The following is a 21,443-nucleotide window of genomic DNA, read 5'->3' on the forward strand; positions in this document are numbered from 1 at the left end:
AAAGTCACATTTTAGCTCCTGCATAGAGGCTGTTACAAAAGTATTGTATTCATTCCTTTGCAGGCTAGAAAGATGACTGAGAACAAACTCTTTCCAGATTAGACTAAGAGGCCTTATGACTTCTAGATTTATTTCAATGCTCCACAGGAGGGATAAGATAAGAAGGAATATTTGTATAACATAATCTTCACAGTTACATAGATTTTTAAATGTGCCATTTCTATCTATGAATATGTTTGTGTGGATGTATATTCATTTTATCGAAGTCTAGTTGCATGAAATATTATGTGCAATTCATTCTTATGAAGTATTAAGCTCCATGTGAGAAGCAGCGTGGCTCGGTGGAAAGAGCACAGGCTTTGGAGTCAGAGGTCATGGGTTCAAATTCCAACTCCGCCAACTATCAGCTGTGTGACTTTGGGCAAGTCACTTAACTTCTCTGGGCCTCAGTTACCTCATCTGTAAAATGGGGATTGAAACTGAGCGCCCCCCCACCCCCCCACCGTGGGAAAACCTGATTACCTTGTAACCTCCCCAGCACTTAGAACACTGTTAGAGAAGCAGCGTGGCTCAGTGGAAAGAGCCCGGGCTTTGGAGTCAGAGGTCATGGGATTGAATCCTGGCTCTGCCACTTAGCTGTGTGGCTTTGGGCAAGTCACTTAACTTCTCTGTGCCTCAGTTCCCTCATCTGTAAAATGGGGATTAAGACTGTGAGCCCCCTGTGGGACAACCTGATCACCTTGTAACCTCCCCAGTGCTTAGAACAGTGCTTTGCACATAGTGCTTAATAAATGCCATCATTATTATTATTATATGGTACCCATTCTTTCCATATATATGTCCATACATCTATAGATAGGTACATATATATTTCAGCATTCTAAGATGATGCTCCTAAAGTTTGACTACAATTTTGGTTAGGATGGTGGAATTAGGGATGCTTCTTCCAAACTCTGTGTCTATCCTGATAGAACAAGTAATGTCAGAAGAAACTAGTGTGTGCATGTGCATGGCATTAATCATGGTTTGTGTGTCATAATGAGAGTTTTCCTTTTCATGACGTTTGTCAAGAACCTAACTCCGTGTTAAGAACTGAATATTTCATCAGTATGTGTGTGAATGTGTGTATTCATTAATTCATTCAAATGTATTTATTGAGCACTTACTGTGTGCAGAGCATTGTACTAAGCACTCGGAAAGTACAATTCAGCAACAGAGATAATCCCTGCCCAACCCAGCTGCAGATGTGGTGTATGAATGTTCCAGCCAAAATCAGTGGGTGACTGAAAATCACATCCTCATTATGTTCATTTAAACATTACCCCTTTCCTACAAAGTTCCATGGCTATCCACAAAATCTGGCCCTGTTTCCATTCCACCTCCAATCTTCTTGATGGCTTTGCTCTAGGAGTTAGCTCAGTTCTAACTGCCACCCACCAGGCTGATCTGTCGTCTGCTAGAGTCTCCCAGCTGTCCACAGTTAAAGCCTTATCTTCTGGGAGTTTTGCTTCCTTGTGCAATTAAAACATGTCTCCTGTCCTCCTTGGTTTTTGATGTTTAACTATTTGATTGTCCTGGTTGTTGCTTTGTGAGGTGCTAGTTTTAATCAGGGGTGAAAGTTCGAAATTCATCGAGTGATAGTCTGGTACACCATGCAATGCGACAGCACTGTGAACATCCCAAGTCCCCGCAGTTGGATAATGATACAGTCAGGAGGGTGCCTCTGCTTAGATCTTGGCTACATCTGGATGCGTTTCCCTTAATCAGTAAGTGGAATATGGTTTTGGAGATTACAAGATGGAGTTTGGCAAATTCACTGGGCAGGATTAGATCCCTGCTGTTTAGCTTTCCAAACTTATGTTGCACAAGGATTTTGCTCCTAGCAGTGTAACCTAGTAGAAAGAATATGGGCCTAGGAGTCCGAAGACCTTGGTTCTAATCCTGGCTCTGTAAGCTCTCTGCTGTCAAAACTAGGGCAAGTCACTTAACCTCTACTGGCCGGAGTTTTCTCATTTATAAAATAGGGATACAATACTGGTTTGTTAATTCATTCATTCATTTAATCGTATTTATTTAGCATATGCTGTGTGCAGATAACTGTACTAAGCACTTGGGAGAGTGCAAAACAGCAGTAAACTGACTAATTCCCTGCCCACAATGAGCTTACAGTCTAGGGCTTGTGGAGAGGGGGAGAGACATTAATATAAGTAAATATTATGGGAGAAGGGGAAAAGAGGGCTTTGTCAGGGGAGTTCTCTTGAAGGAGATGGGCTTTCAGTAAGGCTTTGAAGGGTGGGAGAGTAACTGTTTGTTGGAATTGAAGAGAGAGGGTGTTCCGGGCCAGAGGCAGGATATGGGTAAGAGGTCTGTGGTGAGATAGATGAAATCAGGGCACAGGAGGAAGGTTAGCATTAGGGGAGTGAAGTGAGCAGGCTGGGCTGTAGTAGGAGAGAAGCAAGGTGAGGTAGGAGAGGGAAAGGCGATTGAATACTTTAAAGCCAATGGTGAAAAGTTTTTGTTTGATGTGGAGGAGGATGAGCAACTACTGAAGTTTTTTTTAGGAGCAGTGTGGCATGTCCTGAATGTTTTTGTAGAAAAATGATCCAAGCAGCAGAGTGAAGTAGGGACTGGAGTGGGGAGACACAGGAGGCTGGGAGGTCAGCAAGGAAGCTGATGCAGTAATCCAGGCATGATAGGATTGTATTAACATGGTCACAGTTTGGATGGAGAGGAAAGGGTGGATTTTAACTGTGTTGTGACAGTGGGACAAATAGGATTTAATGGTAGAGTTCTCAGAAGTCTGATCTAATGTTGAGAGTGATTTTCTTTTTCCTTAGAACTAGGTTGGTGGCACTACAGAGTGTGAAATCTACAGGGGCAAAGGGGCTTTACAAACAGACACAAATGACACCATTATATTCCAATGGACAATTTCTTTATGCCAATCTTTACTCCAGACTTCGATCTATCTATTAATCATATTTTTGACACTTACTATGTGCAGTGCTCTGTACTAGGCACTTGGGAGAGTACAACACAACAACACAACAAGAATCCAGTTTCCTTTTTCCCCCCTGCTTCAACCTCTCCTAAAGGCTTTGAAGAAAGATACCCATTTGAGGAGAGGATCAGGGTAAGAGGCACCAAATTAGAATAAGCAAATTAGAATAAGTGGAAACTCTCCAAAGAAAACTTTGCTTAATGTAGCAAAAAAGGATGAAAGAGAACTGAGAGAACGGTTTACATCTAAGTCAGGAAAGGGAGCTCAGAGGGAAAGTAGAATCACAGAAATTCCTGACAACTGTTAAATATGGAAAAGGCCATGTGTTGGTTTTTTTGTTGTTGTTACTTTTTAATCTGCCTTTATAAGAAAATGGAGAGTTGACACTAAGGCAGTTAGGAAGCTGGGAGTTCAACAAGGAGGCTGTTACAGTAATCCAGGTGGGGTAGGATGAGTGATTGTCAACGTGGTAGCAGTTTGGATGGAGAGGAAAGGGCAGATTTTAGCAATGTTGTGAAAGTAGGAAGGTGGTTCTCTTTCCTACTTAGACAGTGACTCCCATGTATGACTGAGACTGAGTCTGACCTCTGCACTCTAAACTCGTTGTGATCTGGTAATGTGTTATATTGTACTCTCCCAAGCGCTCAGTACCATGCTCTGCAAAGAGTTCATGCTCAATAAATACAATTGACTGACTGACTGAATGATTAGTGGTCTTTCATTTCTGCCATTGCTTAGTAGAGTGTTTGGCACATAGTAGGAACTTAACAGGAAGTACTATTATTATTGTTATCATCATCATCGTCGTCATCATCCCTGTCTGGCAATGCAATGAAATATCCTTTGAATATTAGAATGTGAGAGATCAACTCAGATCACTCTGCTGCCCGGATTATCTTTCTACAGAAACGTTCTGGACATGTCACCCCTCCTCCTCAAATATCTCCAGTGGTTACCTATCAACTTCCATACGAAGCAAAAACTCCTATTAGCTTCAAAGCTCTCCATCATCTTGCCCCATCCTACCTCACCTCCCTTCTCTCCTTCCACTGCCCAACCCACACACTCCGCTCCTCTGTCTCCAACCTCCTCACTGTGCCTCAGTCTTGCCTGTCCCGCCATCGACCCCTTGGCCCATGTCTTACCTCTGGTCCGGAATGCCCTCCCTCCTCAAATCCACCAATTGCATTTCCCCCCTTCAAAGCCCTACTGGAAGCTTACCTCCTCCAGGAGGCCTTCCCAGATTAAGCCCCCTTTTCCTCTGCTCCCCCTCCCCTCCCCATCTCCCTGCCCCACAGCACTTGTGTACATATGTACATATTTATAATTCTATTTATTTGTATTAATGACATGTATATAGCTACAATTCCATTTATTTATATTGATGCTATTGATGCCTGTTTATTTGTTTTGATGTCTGTCTCCCCCCTTCTATACTGTAAGCCCATTGAGGGAAGAGATTGTCTCTGTTGCTGAATTGTACTTTCCAAGTGCTTAGTACACTGCTCTACACACACTAAGTGCTCAATAAATACGATTGAATGAATGAGTGAATTAATGGTCTGTGTATATTTAGATCCTAAGAAGACTTTTCTTCCTCCCCATAGAGGTTGCTCACAGCTAGGGGCTATGCCCCAGAGGAGGTTTGGAAGGTTTGAAACATCACCTGCCATTGAGCTCAAGGTTGGCATGCTATTGCCCCCAGGGAACTGCATAGGAGGCTGTGGATAGCTCAGAGGAAACTTTCACCACTACTAGATGATTATCTTAAATGCATGTCCCACTGATGATGAGAAAATCTAAAATAAAATTTCAGGCAAATAGAAGATTAATGCCATTAGTCCACTGATGATGATATTTGTAAAGCTCTTACTATGTGCCAAGAACTGTTCTAAGCACTGGGGTAGATAGAAGATAATCAGGTCATCCCATGTGGGGCTCACAGTCTAAATCCCCACTTTACAGATGAGATAACTGAGGCACAGAGAAGTTAAGTGACTTGCCCAAAGTCACACAGCTGACAACTGGCATAGCTGGGATTAGAATCCATGACCTCTGACTCCCAAGCCCATGTTCTTTCCACAGTGCTTGATTGGCCCTTGGGTATCTAAGCGGCCTTATTCAGGATCATAGACCTCACCCCCATTTTGCACAGAAGTATCTCGAGAGATCTCCTGTCTCCCCTCAAAATCTTTCCCCTGCACCTGTATAGCCAACCCATCAGATCCCATGCTATAAAAACACGAACCTCCCCACCCTTCTTCCCTCCTGATCTCCATCTTCCACTATTCACTCTCCAATGGCTTCTTTCCCACTGCCTTCAGACATGCTCATATATCCCCTATCCTCAAAATCCCCTCCCTTGACACCAGAGATCCCTCCCAGTTATTGTCCCATCTCCCTCCTACCATTCACCTCCCTGTTCCTTGAGCAAGTTGTCTACACCCAAGGCCTCCACTTCCTCTCCGCCTATTCTGTCCTTGACCCCCTCCAATCTGGCTTCCACCCCCTTCGCTCTATGGAAACTGTCCTCTCAAGGTCACCAGTGGCCTTCTTGACAAAATCAACCTCCTCTACTCCATTCTAATCTTCAGCTGGCTTTGACACAAACCACCTCCTGCTCTCGTAAACATGACCTAATATTGGTTTCAATGACACTGCCCTCTCCTGAATTCTCTTCCTATCTCTCTAGCTCCTCCTCTTCAGTTTCTTTCCGCAGCTCCTCACAGTGGGAGTACCTGCAGGCTCAGTTCTGGGTCTCCTTCTAATCTCCATCTACACAACTCCCTTGGAGAACTCATTTGCTCCCACAGGTTCATCTACCATCTCTACGTGGATGATTCCCAAATCCACCTCTCCAGCCCTGACCTGTCTCCTTCTCTGCAGTCTCGCATTTCCTCCTGACTTCAAGATATTTATTTTTTGATGTCCCGCCGATGCCTCAAACTTAACATGTCAAACATAGAACTCATCTTCCCACACAAACCCCATCCCCAACTTGTCTTTTCCATCACTGTAGACAGCATCACTAGCCTTCCTATATCATAAGTCTATGACCTTGGCATTAGCTTTGACTCATCTTTCTCACTCAAACCACATATTCAATCTGCCATTAAATCCTGCCTGTCCTACCTTAACAACATCAGTAAAATCTGCCTTTTCTTCTCCAAACTGTTACTATTCCTATCCAAGCACTTATCATACCCCACCTTGACTACTTCATTTGCTGCCTGGACCACTTTTCTAACGGTCCCCACTCCTCAAGAATCTCCACAACAAACCTCCTTATCATCAGTTTTAAATAACTCAATCTGCTTGCCTCCTAATAATAATAATAATAACAATATTTGTTAAGCCCTTACTATGTGCTAAGCACTGTACTAAGTGCTCGGGTAGATAAAAGATAATCAGGAACCACACAGGGCTCACATTCTAAGCAAGACGGAGAATAGGTATTGCTGATGAGGCACAGAAAAGTTAAGTGACTTGCCCAAGGTCATACAGCAGGCAAATGGTGGAGCCAGGATTAGCACTTACGTTCTTTGACTCTCAGGCCTATTCTCTTTCCACTAGGCCAGTTGCTTCAATCTTATATCTCTGATTTCTTAGTACAAACGAGACTGCATAGTTAGCACCTCCAATTGCCAACCTACTCACTGTATGTTGATCTTATCCTGCCTCACCACTAAGCCCTTCCCCACAACCTCCTTCTGGCTGGGAACTCCCTACCCCTTCGTATCTGATAGACCACCACTCTCCCCACCTTTTAAGCCTTATTAAAATCACATCTCCATAAGGCCTTCCCCAACTAAGCCCTCATTTCCCCTACACACTCTCCCTTCTGCATCACCTATTCAATTAGCTCTATAAATTTTAAGAACTTGATATTCACCCCACCCTCAGACCTACAGTACTTACAGCTCCACAATTTATCCTAATGTTTGTCTCCCACTCTAGACTGCAAGCTCCTGGTTGGCAAGTAACATTTCTACAAACTCTAGTGTATTGTACTCTCCCAAGCACAGTGCTCTACACATATGTCCTCAATAAATATCATTGATTGATTGGTTAATCACCCCTCACTTCCTCTGCAGCTCAGTGAAATGCTCACCCTCCATGACACTGGCCCTTCCATTGTACCTGAGAAACATTCTTCTTGCTCCTGGTATGCTCTGTTCATGTTAGGCCAGGTATAAAAGCCACTGTGTTGTCTTTTGGGCCCTTCTTCACCTCTGCAGCTAAACAAAGCATCTGGCATTGACAGCCTCAGTCCCTGCACTTTTTCGGACCCCCTTACCACAGCCAATTTCCTCCCCTCCTCCAAGAGCCAGCATCAGCTCTCCTCTGTACCATCGAGGAGACCCCATTTCATCCTGTTTTCCCCTGCCCCGGTGAGAATGAGAACAGCATCTGAGTGTGAGGCCTCCTAGGTCCTCAGGAAAGCCAGTGACTACTTAGCCATTGTTGTGGACCCTGAATCACAAGGAGAAATTCTGCTCCTCTAGCTACCATTCCTTATGGACTTTTGTTTTTAGTTTATGTTTTGCCTATTTGTCCTTGTCCCATGAGTTGTTTTAATGCTTTAGTGGTTCATTTGTCCCAGTGTGTCTGTTTCCAGTGCTTCTACCTCCCCACCGCACCCCACACACTTAAATTCATTGACTGTGAACCCCTCAAGGGGCAGGGTCTATGTCTAATTCCTGCCTCCATACTCTTTCCCAGAACTCAGTACAGTGTTAAGCAAACAGTAAGTGCTTCATAAATATTCTTACTACTACTGCCTATCATTCAGTGAAACTATTAACCATCTTTATTGAGCATTTATTGTGTGCAGAACACTGCCTAGGTGCTTGAGAGTGTACAGTATAAAAGAGTTGGTAGATATATTACCTCCCCACAAGGATATGACAGTCTAGAGAGGGAGAGGCATTATATAAATAAATAAATTATGGATATGTACAGAAGTCCTGCGGGGCTGAAGGAGAAGTGAATAAAAGGTGCAAATCCAAGTGTAAGAGTGACACAGAAGGGAGTGGGAGAAGAGGAAATGCGTTTAGTCAGGAAAAGGCCTCTTGGTGGAGGTGTTGTTTTAATAAGGCTTTGAAAGTGGGGAGAGTGATCATCTGTAGGATATGAAGAGGGAGGGCATTCCAGGCCAGAGTCAGGATGTGGCTGAGGGGTTGGCAGCAAGATAGATAAGAAGAGAGCAAGTAGGTTGCCATTAAAGTAGATAAGTGAGCCCCTCATGGGACAACCTGATCACCTTGTATCCTCCCAGCACTTAGAACAGAGCTTGGCACATAGTAAACGCTTAAATGCCATCATTAGTATTATTATTAAGTGTTCAGGCGCTGTTGTAGTAGGAGCTCAGGGAAATAAGATGAGAAGAACAAAGTGATTGAGTCATTTAAAGTCCATGGTAAGGAGTTTCTTTCTGATACACAGGTGGATGAGAAACCACTGGAGGTTCTTGAGGAGTGGGGAAACACGGACTGAATCGTTTTGTAGAAAAATGACATGGGCAACAGAGTGAAGTACAGACTGAAGTGGGGACAGAACAGAAGTAGGAAAGTGAACAAGGAGGCTGATGCAGCAATCAGAGCAAGATAGGAGAAACACTTGGATTATTGTGGTAGTAGTTTGGGTGAGGAGAGGGGCTGGATTTTAATGATGTTGTGAAGGTTGAATCAACAGGGTTTGGTGACAAATTAAATATGTGAGTTGAATGAGAGATGAGTTGAGGATACCCCCAAGGTTATATGTCTGTGAGATAGGGAGGATGGTGGTTCTCTCTATGGTGATGGAAAAGTTAGGGAAAGGACAGGGTTTGGGTGCAAAGATGAGGAGTTCTATTTTGGACACATAACTTTAGAGGAGATGGCAGTACATCCAAATAGAAGTGTTCTAAAGGCAGGAAGAAGTTCAAGACTGCAGGGAAGGAAAAAGATCAGGGATGGAGATATGGATTTGGGAATCATCCTCATGAAGATGGTAGTAGGAACCATGGGAGAAAATGAGTTCTCCAAGGAGTGGGTGTAGATGGAGAATAGAAGGGGCCCCAGAACTGAGCCTTGAGGAACTCCCAAAGGTAGGTGTTGGGTGGCAGAGGAAGAGCCTGCAAAAGAAACAGAGAATGAGCAGCCAGAGAGATGGGAGAAGAACCAGGATGTTTCCCCTATCCTAAAAAATCCTACCCTTGACCCCATGACTCCATCCAGTTATTTCCCCATCTCCCTCCTACTATTTATCTTCAAAGTACTTGAGAAATCTGTCTAAACCTGCTGTCTCACATTTCTCTCTTTTATTTGTCTCCTTGACCCCCTCCAAACTGTCCCCTTCAATCCACAGAAACAGCCCCCTCAAAGTTCACAAATGATCTCCTTCTTGAAAAATCCAATGTCCTCTACTCCATCCTAATCCTTCTCAGCCTGTAAACTGCCTTCAACACTGTTGACCATCCCCTTCTCCTGGAAACATTATCCAACCTTGGCTTCACTGACAATGTCCTTTCCTGGGTTCTCCCCCTATATCTCTGGCCATTTAATCTTGATTGCTTTTGCAGGCTCCTCCTCTGCCTTCCACTCCCTAACTGTGGGAGTCCCACAAGGTTGAGGTCTGAGTTCCCTTCTATTCTTCATCTACACCCAGTCCCTTGAAGAACTCATTCACTTTTGTGGCTTCAACTAATGTAGATGATTCCCAAATCTACATCTCCAGCCCTTCTCCTCTCCCTCTCTACAGTCTGGCATTTCCTCTTGCCTTCAAGACACCTCTACTTGGATGTCCTGCCATTGCCTCAAAGTTAACATGTCAAGCACAGAATTCCTCATCTTCCCACCCAAACCCTATCCTCCCCCTGACTTTCCCATCACTGTAGACAGCACCTCCATCTGCTCTGTCTCATAACTTGGCATTATCTTTGACTCATCTCTCTCATTCAACCCACATATTCAATCTATCACTAAATTCTGTTGGTTCAACCACCACGACAAAGCTAAAATCCACCCTTTTCTCTCCATCCAAACTGTTACCACATTACCAAAAAAAAATTATGGTATTTGTTAAGCGCTTACTTTGTGCAGGCACTGTACAAAGCACTGGCGTGGATAAAAGCAAACCAGGTGGGACACAGTCCCTGTCCCACATAGAGCTCACAATCTCAATCCCCATTTTACAGGCAAGGTAACTGAGGAGCAGAGAAGTGACTTGACCAAAGTCACACAGCAGATAAGTGGCAGAGCAGGGATTAAAACTCATGAACTTCTGATGCACAGGCCCCTGCTCTACCACACAATCCTGCTTCTTATCCAAACAATTATCCTATACCATCTTCATTATTCTACCACCCTTCTTGCTGACCTTCCTGCCTCCTATCTCTCCATACTCCAGTCCATACTTCATTCTGCTGAAGGATCATTCTTCTGCAAAAACTTTCAGACCACGTTTCCCCACTCCCCAAGAACCTACATTGGATGCCCATGCACCTCCACATCAAACAGAATCTCCTTAACATGACTTAAAAGCACTCAATCACATTGTCCCTTCTACCTCACCTCGATGCTCCAATAATAGTAGTAATAATGATGGTATTTGTTAAATATTTACTATGTGCCAAGCATGCTAAATTTCTCACTGTATCTCAAACTAATTTATGCACCACTGACACCTCACCCACTTCCTGCCTCTTTCCTGGATGCCATCCCTCTTCATATTATTATTTTGTTAATGATGTACACATAGCTTTAATTCTATTTGTTCTGAAGATTTTAACACCTGTTTACATATTTTGTTTTGTTGCCTGTCTCCCCCTTCTAGACTGTGAGCCTGTTGTTGGGTAGGGACTGTCTCTATATGTTGCCGACTTGTACTTCCCAAGCACTTAGTACAGTGCTCTGCACAAAGTAAGTGCTCAATAAATACAATTGAATGAATGAAATACAACACTTAGAACAGTGCTTTGCACATAGTGCTTAATAAATGCCATCATTATTATTATTATGAATCTGAAATTTACTCTCCCCAACTTCAAGGCCTCCATTCATTCAATCATATTTATTAAGTGCTTACTTTGTGCAGAACACTGTACTAAGTGCTTGAAAAGTACAATTCAGCAAAAAAAAGAGACAATCTCTGCCCACAGTGGTCTCCAAGTCTAGAAGGGCAGACAACAAAACAAGTAAACAGACATCAATAGCATCAATATAAATAAATAGAATTAGATATATATATACACATCAGAACAAGTAAAACAGGCATTAATAAAAATAAAAGAAATTATATATATATACACACAAGTGCTGTGGGGCAGGGGTTACAGTGGAGGGAGAGAGTCAGGGCAAGGTGGGGGTGGAGAGGGAGCTGAGGAAAAGGGGAGCGTATTGAAGGCACATCTCCTCCAAGATGCCTTCCCTACCTATGACCTCATTTCCTTTTCTCCCACTCCCTTCTGTGTTGCCCTTATTTTTTTATGGCATTTATTAAGTGCTTACTATGTGAAAAGCACTGTTCTAAGTGCTGGGGAGTTTACAAGGTGATCAGGTTGTCCCACGGGGGGCTCACAGTCTTAATCCCCATTTTACAGATGAGGTAACTGAGGCATACAGAAGTTAAGTGACTTGCCCAAAGTCACACAGTGGACAATTGGTGGAGTCAGGATTTGAACCCATAACCTCCGACTCCAAAGCCCCTGCTCTTTCCACTGAGCCATTGCTCATTGATTCATTCATTCACTTATATTTATTGAGCACTTACTGTGTACTGTACTAAGCACTTGGGAAATACAAGTCGGCAACATATAGAGATGGTCCCTACCCAAAAACGGGCTCTCAGTCTAGAAAGGGGAGACAGACAACAAAACAAAACATGTAAACAGGTGTCAAAATTGTCAGAACAAATAGAATTAAAGCTATATGCACATCATTAACAAAATAAATAGATTAGTAAATGTGTACAAGTAAAATAAATAGAATAATAAATCTGCTCAAATATATATGCAGGTGCTGTGGGGAAGGGAAGGAGGTAGGTCTGGGGGGATGGGGAGGAGGAGAGGAAAAAGGGGGCTCAGTCTGGGAAGACTTTATTCCCTTCATTCACCCCATCCCTAGGCCCCCAGCACTTATGTGCATATTTGTAAGTTATCTATATTAATGTCTGTCTCCCATCCTAGACTGTAAGCTTGTTGTGGACAGGGAATGTGTCTGTTATATTGTTATACCGTATGCTCCCAAGTGCTTAGTAGAGTGCTGTGCACACACTATGCACTCAATAAATACGATTGTTTGATTTTTAATGTTTCCAAGAGAAGGAGGTGGTTAATAGTGTTAAAGGTAGCTAAGAGGTTGAGGAGGATTGGGATGGAATAGAGGTCAATGATTTTAGCAAGAAGGAGATTAGTTACCTTTGAGAAGGGAGTTTATGTGGAGTGGAAGGGGCAAGTGTTTTGATTCACCTTAGAGGGTGTATCCCTAAAATTGCCTTTACTCCTGAAAATGGTCTGCCTCACCCCAACTAGGCTCAGCAGAGTCTCACAACTGATGAGCCCTAACTTTATCGGGTACAACCAAAAATAAACAGAAACCTCACAAAGCCGCAGATAAAGACCCTCACACCACAGAACATCTAGGTGTTCAGAACAATGACAATAGCAGTGTCCCATTTAGAATACCACATGAGACATGTGGGCGGTCATGATCTAGAAGCACAGTGACATATACTTTTCCCTGCTGAACTTCCTGAAAGAGTTTGAAGGAGGAGGACTGTCTTTCTAAGGCTGTCAGTGGCTATCAGCAATTCCATCTCTCAAGTTTTCCCACCCTGTAAGCCCTAAAGATGAGCACCGAGATGAAAACGTATCTATTCCCAGTTGGAAAACAATGCTAACCTTCCTCCCTGCACTGTTGGAAGGATTCCTAATATAAATGACTGTAAAGCTTTCTGTTGTAGCATAGGCCTAGGTTGAGACTGAGTGCAATGTTGTAGAAAGAAAGTTAGATCAATCAATCATTCAGTGGTATTTATTGAGAATATACTACATGCAGAGCACTGTCCTAAACGCTTGGGAGAGTACAATGCAATAGCATTGGTAGATATGATCCCTTACCACACCAGGCTTAGGATTCAGTGGATGGTAGGCCAAAGGTATCGCTTCCTAGGAAGCAATAGAATCAAGAAGCTGAAGTTATTTTGAGGGGTCACAATAAGGGGTCACAATAACTTGACTTTTGGTTTTGCTGCCAGAGACCAGGCTCCCCAAGGCACACGTCATCCAGCGACCAACTTCTGACCCTGACCACCGTGGGAGAGAGAGGCCAAGTGCTCAAAAGGCGCCACATAACCTGAGGAAGCTCAGAAATCAGCTGAGGGAAAATGGCCTAGGGAAACAGCACAGGTCTGGGAATCAGAGGACCTGGGCTCTACTATCAGCTCTGCTATTTGCTGTGTGACAATGGGCAATGTACTTGACTTCTCTGGGCCTCAGTTTCCTCATCTGTAAAGTGGGGATTGCATACCCTTCTTCTTCCTACTCAGACTATGTGTCTCATATGGGAAAGGGACTGCGTCTAACCTGATTATCCTTTTTCTCCACCAGCTCTTAGTACAGCACTTGGCACATAGTAAGAGCATAGCAACTACTAATATTATCATTATTAGTGGACATCCTATCCACCCAGATGGCAGAGGCCACGGTGCTGACAACCACTATCACTCACTTCCCCAAAAGTCCCTATAAACCAGCCAACAGGAGACAAAGCTTTTCCGACCACAGCCCCCTCTATTCCGCTCGGTCCAGGCAACTGCAGAGAGCAATAAAACTTTAATGGCTCCCTGTGGGTCGATTTGGCAAGAGGGAAAGTGCTATAAATCTAGCCCGATGCTTATGTGCAGCTTAAAAACAAACGGCTCCAATCACACTTAGCTGAGCCAGACAATTTCCACCCCAGGAGAAAGGAAGAGGGGGGAGATTTACCCACCTGTGGGACTTGGAGGAAGGAGGAGTTTAGGAAAAAGGAAGAAAAGTGGGCCCTGCATTGATTGCAGCAATTGTAACCCAGATGGTTTCTTGCAATGACATATAACACCTTCACTACTGCCCAGAGAAGCAGCAGTGCCAAAGGGGATAAAACATTTCCACCAGCAGGATCACCTGTTTGTTGGAGACAAATGGCCAGCTCAGTTGTGACCTGGTGGCTCTCTGAGACCATGGCTCTGAGCTTCCCTGAGGGCCCCTCTGTCCTCTCGAAGACCCAGCCAACAGGGTGGTCCTTCCGCAGCTCCAAAGATTTTTTATTCAATGGGGGAGGCATGAGGTAAACAGTTCCCTGGGCTGTTTGTTCTCCCCAACCACAGGGGAAGTGGTGACAGTGAGAAGCCTTTGGCCAGCAGAATAGTGCCTTTCCTCCATCTCCCTGCCCCGAATGTAAGAAGAGTCAGATCTAACCTCTCCCCTGCTGCTATTAGGGTTCTTTCTTCCCATCTTACAGCTTTCCTGACACCACCAACTCAGTCCTCCCACGATCTGAGCGTCAATCAAGGACTTCAGTATAATGGAGTCGGGAGCCTCTACTAATAAAAAAAACTGATAATGAATCTATGGTATTTGTTAAATGCTTATTTCATGCCAAGCTCTGCTACCTGTCTCCTGTGTGACCTTGGGCAAGTCGCTTAACTACTCTACACCTCGGTTACCTCATCTGTAAAATGGGGATTAAGACTGTGAGCCCCATGTGGGACATGATTGTGTCCAACCTGATCAGCTTGTATCAATCCCAGAGCTTATTACAGTGCCTGGCACATAGTAAGTCCTGAACAAATACCTTTTTTTTTTGAAAGAAAAAAGCTCTGTACTAAGCACTATAATAGACACAATATAAATTCTAATTCCAGCTCTGCCACTTGCCTGCTCTGTGCCCTCAGGCAATTCAGTTAAATTCACTGGGGCTAAGTTTACTCATTTGTAAAATGGGCTAAAATACCTATTCTCTTCCCTCTTAATTGGGCAGTAGATCAGCTGGGACAGGGATTGTGAACATACAATTATTTTATATTGTATATATTGTATATTGTAGCTCAGTGCTAAGCACAGTGTGCTTAATAAACACGAGTATCATTATTGTTATTATTTTTGTCATTATTGAGAACACTATGAGCACTGAACTAGGCACAGAGAAAAATCAAAGGGACACAAAATATTCTTCTGACCCTCAATAATAATAAGATTCATAATTGTGGTATTTGTTAAGTGCTTATTATGTGCCAGGAACTGTAGTAAGTGCTGGAGGGACATGAGTAAATCAAGTTGGACGTGGCCTCCGCCCACAAAGGGCTCACAGTCTCAGTCCCCATTTTCGAGATGAGGTAACTGAAGCCCAGAGAAGTAAAGTGACTTTCCCAAGGTCAAACAGCAGACAAGTGGCAGAACCAGAATTAAAACCCATCACCTTCTGTCTCCCAAAGCCATGTTCTAAGCAGTATGCAATCCTGCTCCTCCTCATATTCCAAAGACATTAAAAATCTCGTAAGTGTCCATTGCAAGAGCCAAAGGAATAGTAAATACAAGGGCATCTCTTTCCTTTTCAGGGAAATTATATTTCTCAGACAATCCCTTGTCCTGGCAGGCAAGATCTGCCCCAGATGGCACACTTTATGAAACAGCAGTAGAACTGTGGACAGGGTGCTTGGATTTTCAGGGTTAACATGGGTTTGGGGAGGGCTGCTGGAAAGTCATCAGAGTAGCAACTCAGCTGGGAAAGACGGTCATGCCCCTCCACAGATCAGTACAAACCCTGGGAGCCCAGGACCCATCCAAACTGCTGCTACCACTTCTGAGAATAATAATGATGATGATAATGATAATAATATCATTATCACTTATGATGCACATAGATAAAATTCAGTCAGTTTGGAGACAGTCCCCTATAATAATAATAATAATAATGATGGCATTTATTAAGCGCTTACTATGTGCAAAGCACTGTTCTAAGTGCTGGGGAGGTTACAAGGTGATCAGGTTGTCCCACAGGGGGCTCACAGTCTTAATCCCCATTTTACAGATGGTTTAACTGAGGTACAGAGAAGTTAAGTGACTTGCCCAAAGTCACACAGCTGACAATTGGCAGAGAAGGGATTTGAACCCATGACCTCTGACTCCAAAGCCCGGGATCTTTCCACTGAGCCACACTGCTTCTCTGATTGGGGTTCCCTAATGGGGTTCACAATCTAAGGAAAACAGGTAGAAAATCCCATTTTACAGATAAGGAAACTAAGACACAGAGAAGTTATTTGACTTGCCTAGGACTCACAGGCAAGTGGCAGAGGTGGGATTAAAAGGAAGGTGTCCTAAACTTTAGGTCCAACTTCTTTCCACTAAGTTATAAGCACTGTACCAATGATATATTTTCCTGCCCTTAGGGAAGGATTAGAAAAGATTCATGTGGTCCAGACCTTGACTGCAAACAAAAAGAAAACTAGCCTGTCCCTTCCCATATCTCTTCAACCCAGAGTGTCCAGGATTTAATAGTAAAAATAATTATGGTATTTGTTAAGTGCTTACTATGTGCCAAGCACTGTTCTAAGCCCTGGGGTGTTTACAAGGTAATCAGGTTGTCCCCCTGGGGTTGAGTCTTAATCCCCAGTTTACAGATGAGTTAATGGAGGCACAGAGAAGTGAAATGACTTCCCCAAGGTGACACAGCAGACTAGTGGTGGAGCTGGGATTAGAACCCATGCCCTCTGACTCCCAAGCACTTGCTGTTTTCACTAGGCCATGTGATTTCAGTTGGAACCCACCTGGAGATTGTGAAAAAGTTCTAGGGGAACCTTAGAGTCAGGAGCTGCAAAACTCCTTACCCCTCCATCCCCACCATGGGACCTGCCTTAAATTCCCATGGTCATGCTATTCCCTGTTGGAGCCTCTGTGTTTGCCTCCAGGCCATGCTAATTCAGGAATGGTAGTTGGGGGGAAGTTTAATTACCTTGCTCAATAACAAGAGCACCCTGCACCACGTTGGGGGGGGGGGGGGGTGTCTCAGTGGGAGTCACATGATGAACCTGCTGGTGAGTCACTACATCAATACCAACTATATTCTTTCTTCCTGTAGGCATTTGTCATTGTCATCATCTCCATTCCACATCTGCAGAGCTGTATTCTGACCACTGCAGACATTCCTCACTCAAGTCACCTGGTGCTGCTAAATAAGTGGCCTTTGGCTCCTCGTCCTTATCCCAAATGACAGTTGAATCCGCCTCCAAGCGTTCCCTGGCCTGGGCTCTGCGTACTAGTCACTGTCCACACTTCCTCCCAGATGAGCCCTACAGTGGCTGCGAAACCCTATGCAGCTCTGCAGCTCCCAATAAGTAACTGTCCCTGCAGCCCCCTGGGGAGATGCCACTGCCCAGGCAGGGAAAAGACACACACAAACATATTCATCTTCTCCCAGCTCTCTTTTCTCAAGCAAAAAGACAGAGTTTATGGGCAGTTTGCTGTGGCTGACCATTTAGGCCCCTTTTTTCGGTGAATTTAATTTTCATAAGGAAACAGGATTAACAACCATTCTCCCCTCCCCCCGTTCCCCAAGCAAATCTTTCCCAGCTCTTAGCCCCAAGTCACTGGCCTTCACCCCTCTCTGCCAGCACTTCATTGCTAGCTTTCTCTCACTTCCCTTTCCCCAGTACCTACAAGTTAAATGGATTTGCAAAGCAAATTTGTACACTTTCCTCTGGCTAATGGATGTGCCACTTCCTCCTCTTTTCTACAGAACATTGGGCCAATCTATGAAAAGATTCCTTTCATGCTGAGAAAGACAAGTCAGTTCAGAGAAAATCAAAATTGGAGAATCCAAGGCTTCCAGGAACCTCAAAACTTTGCCCTAAACAACAGATCTCTCTCTACCCTTTGTGTCTCCCCTCCTCCTTCCTAGCGCTGCTAGTGCTTTCTCTGAGTTTCCTCCCCTCCAGGTGTCCAAGCAATCAGTGGCATTTTTCGAGCACTTACTGTTTGCAGAGCACTGTACTATGAGCTTGGTAGAGTACAATACAGTTGGTAGATGTGATCCCTGCCCACAAGGAGCTTACAGGCTAGCAGAAGTGTCTTAATCTACTAAGACACTAGATCTTATAATCTAGTGTCCCCCTCTATTTCTTCTTTCTTGGTGTGCTCCTCTTCCTCCTTCTCCTTCTTGTCCTCCTCCTCTTTCTCCTTCTTCTCCCCTTTTTCCTCTTCCTTCTCCTTCTTCTCTTCCTTTCCCAGTCACCTCCAGTCACTGCCCAAACTTGTTCCCCATCAGTAACCTGTTGTCCCAGGAATACATACCACAACAGGAACCCCATTGAGCTTAACGCACCCTCCCATGACCCCCATCCCCCTACCTTATGCTCCCCACATTCCCTATTCTCCTCAGCTCAATTAAGCTTCATCCATATCCAACATCCCTCTCATTTCATCTTCTTTCCAGTAGTGTTGTTTCCCAGAGTCCTGTACAACTGCTACTTCATCAAAGCCTAATGTGGTGTGGCTCAGTGGAAAGAGCACAGGCTTTGGAGTCAGAAGTCATGGGTTCAAATCCCAGCTCTGCCACTTGTCAGCTGTGTGACTTTGGGCAAGTCACTTAACTTCTCTGGGCCTCAGTTACCTCATCTGTAAAATAGGGATGAAGACTGTGAATCCCCCGTGGGACAACCTGATCACCTTGTAACCTCCCCAGTACATAGAATAGTGTTTTACACGTAGTAAGCACTTAATAAATGCCATTATTATTATTATTGTTTTACACCAGTTCCTAACCCGATCACTCCACCTGCTCACCTTCACCAAGACCTGACTCTCCTTTGGTGACTCTGTCTCCTACCTAGCTAAACCAAGTGGTCTCACCTCCTCCCCACTCTGAAACTCATCACAAAAGGTAAAAGAGTAAGCCTCAATCATCTCCCTCTGTATTGTACTCTCCCAAGTATTTAGTACAGTGCTCTGTAAGTAGACTGTAAGCTCGTTATGGGCAGGGAACAAATCTCCTTATTCTCCTGTACTGTACTCTCCCAAGCATTTAGAACAGTGCTCTGCACATAGTAAGCACTCAATAAATGCCATTGATTGGTTGATTGATTGATAATAAATTCCATTGATTGATTGATTGAATAGAGACTGAAGAGCTTGAGAGCTGTCCTAAGAACTCCTTCAGCTGACTTATTGTTGTTCATTTTTGATTACTGTTTTTTTTCAAGTTTGTTCTTGTTGTTTGTAATTTGTTTTTTTGTAATCCATTCCTCCATTTCATGTGTCTGTTCTCCCCCATTTAGATTGCAGGTCTCCTGTGAGTTGTATCTGAATTGTTAATCTTATATCCACCCCAAAGTTCTCTATGGGGCTTGGTAAGAAGTAAGTGCTTTATTAATACCCTAACATCATATTCCAAATACAATAATAACCACAGCAACAATAATATTTAATTATTCATTGATCTCTTTGCTTTTGTTTCATCTTTTGAATCTATGTTCTTGTTCTTTTATTTAATCAATCAACCAAGCCATAAATACTATTTAATTGCATGCCTACCATGTTAGCTCTGTACTAAGTGCTTGGGAATTGTAAAATGAAGAAAAAGCCATGATTCCTGCCATCAAGGAGTTTGCAATTTAAAAACATTAGTTAAAGTTATGTAGGGAAAAAAAGAAACAGTTAATTGTAACGATAATGGGGAAATGGATGTGAATAAATACTTGCATAAATAGCAGAGTACAAATATTTATATGTTATGGGTGGCTGTGAATACCTTAGAGCTGATATGATTACTGTATTCATTCTTTCATTAAATTTTATTTATTGAGCCCTTACTGTGTGCAAAGTATTCATTCATTCATTCAATCATATTTATTGAGCGCTTATTGTGTGCAGAGCACTGTACTAAGCGCTTGGGAAGTCCAAGTTGGCAACATATAGAACATACAGAGACGGACCCTACCCAACAGCAGGCTCACAGTCTAGAAGGGGGAGACAGACAACAAAACAAAACATATTAACAAGGTAAAATAAATAGAATAAATATTTACAAATAAAATAGAGTAATAAATACGTACAAACATATTTACATATATACACGTGCTGTGGGGAGGGGAAGGAGGTAAGGCAGGGGGATGGGGAGGGGGAGGAGGGGGAGAGGAAAGTACTGAACTAAGTATTTAGGGAGAGTACAATATAATAACGAAAAGCCACATTCCTCCCCACAATGAGCTCACAGTCTAGAGGGGGAGACAGACATTAAAGTTAAATTAATAAATAGATGGATACATATATAAATAAATAAGTTACAGATAGATAAATAAATAAATTGCAGATATATAATTATGTGCTGTGGGGAAAGGAGGGTGTGTGAATGAAAGAGTAAGTAAGAGGGGCCCAGAAGGGCGTGGGAGAAGAGGAGAGAAAGGCTTAGTCAGGGAAGGCTTCTTGGAGGAGATGTGCCTTCCATACAGTTTTGAAGTGGGGGTGGAGGAGAGCAATTATCGGTCTGATATGAGGAAGGAAGACATTCCAAGCCAGAGATAGGATGAGGGTGAGAGGTCGGAGGTGAGATAGACCTGATCAAGGTACAGTGAGAAGGTTAGCATTAGAGGAACAAAGTGACTGGGCTGAGTTATAGTAAGAGAGGAGTGAGGTGAGGTAGGAGGGGACAAAGTGATTAAGTACCTTAAAGCCAATGGTGAGGAGCTTTTGTTTGATATCAAGTGCTTAGTACAGTGCTTTGCACACAGTAAGTACTCAATAAATACGATTGAATGAATATGGAGGTGGATGGGCAAACATTGGAGTTTCTTGAGTGGGGAAACATGGTCTGAACGTTTTTGAAGGAAAATGATTTGGGCAGCAGAATGGAGTATGGACTGGAGTTGGAAGAGACAGGAGGCAAGGTGGTCAGCAAAGAGGCTGATACAATAATCAAGGCAGGATAGAAAAAGTGATTGCATTAATGTGGTAGCAGTTTGGACAGAGAGATAGGGGTGGGTTTTATTGTATTAATACAACCTGAAGAGAAGGAAATTCACCAGTGAAGACCTCTTGAAGGAGGTGGGACTTGAACGGGGCTTTGAAGCTGGGGAGAATTGAGGTTGGAAGGAGTAGAAAGAGGAGAGAGGTCTAGAGAGTGGTGGGTTCAAGCAAGACTCACTTGGGAGGAGCATAGAGCACATGTTAAGGAGGAGTGAGTGAAGACACTAGATACGTTAGAAGCTTGTGGGGAACCTTGAAACCAGTAGTCACGAGTTCACATGGAAGGAGCTGGAAAGCCATTAGAACTCTTGGAGGAGAAGGGAGGCATGAGTTGAGGTATTTTAGGAAGAGACTTAGATCCTAGAATGTAAGATTTAAACAGAAGGGCTGGAAAGCAGTAAGGATGCTGTTACAGTAGCCTCATAGGGAGATGCTGAGAACTTAAATCAGAGTGATGGCCTCTGG

At 43.6% G+C, this 21,443-nt stretch overlaps 1 protein-coding gene across 1 annotated transcript in view; it reads right to left on the minus strand.

The window, feature by feature from the left end:
- OPCML (opioid binding protein/cell adhesion molecule like) overlaps positions 1-21,443 on the minus strand; it is a 1,278,294-nt gene that overhangs the window by 1,131,031 nt on the left and 125,820 nt on the right. The gene's annotated exons all lie outside the window — the stretch shown is intronic.

Source organism: Tachyglossus aculeatus, chromosome 11 (assembly GCF_015852505.1).
Source record: "Tachyglossus aculeatus isolate mTacAcu1 chromosome 11, mTacAcu1.pri, whole genome shotgun sequence".
NCBI classification, from domain to species: domain Eukaryota; kingdom Metazoa; phylum Chordata; class Mammalia; order Monotremata; family Tachyglossidae; genus Tachyglossus; species Tachyglossus aculeatus.